Consider the following 1,987-nt stretch of genomic DNA (forward strand, 5'->3'; position numbering starts at 1 on the left):
CCTTTATGTTGGCTTTGACTTTCCTTGTTAGCCATGGTTGTGTCATCCTGATCTTACAATACTTTTTCTTCTTTGGGATGTATATGTCCTGCAAATTCCGAATTGCTCCCAGAAACTCCAGCCACTGCTGCTCTGCCATCATCCCTACTTGTGTTCCCTTCAAATCAGCGTTGGTCAGCTCCTCTTTCATGCCTCTGTAAATTCCTTTTCTCCACTGTAACACAGATACAGTGGCAGAGAGGTCAGACTAAGTATGGTCCACTGGAAAAGGAAATTAAACCCACTCTAGTAAATTGCCAAGAAAATCTTATGGATAAAAGTAACCAGAGATATATGAGAAATACACCAGAAGGTGAGACCTGCAGGTCTGAAGGTGCCAACTTGCTAATGCGGAAGAACGGAGGACAAGTATGAGTAGTACCAGAGCTAATTATGTGGTTGGATTAAAGGCAAAAGGACATTCAACTGCCGATGTGTCTGGAAATAAAAAGAAGGTCCGATCTTGTAAAGATCGGTACACCATTGGAACCTGGAATATAAGATCCATGTATCAAGGTAAATTAGATGTGGTCAAAAACAAAATGGCAAGACTAAACATTGACATGTTGGGAATTAGAGAACTGAAGTGGACTGAAGTGAACCATTTTACATCAGAAAATGACCAGATCTTCTACTGTGGGCAGGAAACCTGCAGAAAGAATGGAGTGGCTTTAATTGTCAGAAAAAGAGTATCAAAATCAGTGATTGGATACAACTCCAAGAATGATAGAATGGTCGCAATACGACTTCAAGGCAAGCCTTTCAATATCAAAGTGATCCAAGTTTATGCCCCAACCACAGATGCCAAAGAGGATGAAATTATCCAGTGAAGAACTGCAGCACCTCCTGGATATGACACCGAAGAAAGGATGTTACATTTACCATTGGAGACTGTAATGCCAAAGTTGGAAATCACTAAATACCTGGAGTAACAGGTAACTTTGGCCTTGAATTACAGAATGGAGCAGGGCATCATCTGGTATAATTTTGCAAAGTTAACTCCCTGCTTATTGCAAATACCATCTTCCAACAGCCTAGGAGGCAGTTCTATACATGGACATCACCATACTGTCAACACCGCAACCAGATCGACTATATACTTTGCAATCAGAGATTGAAGAGCTCTATACAGTCAGCTGAAACAAGACCAGGAGCAGATTGTGGCTCAGACCATGACCTGCTTCTTGCAATATTCAGAATGAAACTGAAGAACATCAGGAAAACCAAAGTACCATCAAAGTTTGATGTTGATAGCATCCCTCAAGAATATGCCGTGGAGGTGAAGAACAGATTCAATGGATTAAACCTGATAGAGAGAAAGCCAGAACTATGGATAGAAGTAAGGAGCATTATACAAGAGGGGTTAACAAAAAATATTGCAAACAAAAAGAAGACCAGCAAAGCAAAATGGCTTTCTGCAGAGGCTTGACAAGTGGCTGAACAGTGAAGAGAAGTGAAGGCCAGTGGAGATTGGAACAGATACCTCCAACTGACCATGAAGTCGAATGGGCAATAGAAAACGTTGCCAATAATAGGGCTGCAGGATGTGACAGGATTCCAGTTGGATAGTTTAAAACTTTAAAAGGTGGTGCTGTAAAAGTGTTTCATGCAATTTGCCAGCAAATCTGGAAAACCTAACAAGGGCCTTCAGAATGGAAAAAATCAGTTTATATCTCAATTCCCAAGTAGGAAAATGCAAAGGAAAGTTCAAATTACTGAACAATTTCACAAATTTCACATGCTAGCAAGGTAATGTTAAACATCATGCCACAAGACTCCAGCAATATTTGGAACGAAAACTGCCAGATGTACACGTTGGTTTTAGAAGAGGCAGGGGCACCAGGCACCAAATTGCTAACCTAGGCTGGATGATGGAGAAATGAGGGAATTCCAGAAAAGTATTTATCTATGTTTTATTGACTACTCTGAAGCCTTCAACAGTGTAGAC

The 1,987-nt window shown here is 40.8% G+C and overlaps 1 pseudogene; it reads left to right on the top strand.

Annotated features, from left to right (window-relative positions):
* Positions 1-410: 410 nt before the first annotated feature.
* Positions 411-1,468, top strand: LOC140210528 (craniofacial development protein 2-like; annotated as a pseudogene).
* Positions 1,469-1,987: the final 519 nt, after the last annotated feature.

This window comes from Mobula birostris, chromosome 2, assembly GCF_030028105.1.
Source record: "Mobula birostris isolate sMobBir1 chromosome 2, sMobBir1.hap1, whole genome shotgun sequence".
Taxonomy (NCBI): Eukaryota; Metazoa; Chordata; class Chondrichthyes; order Myliobatiformes; family Myliobatidae; genus Mobula; species Mobula birostris.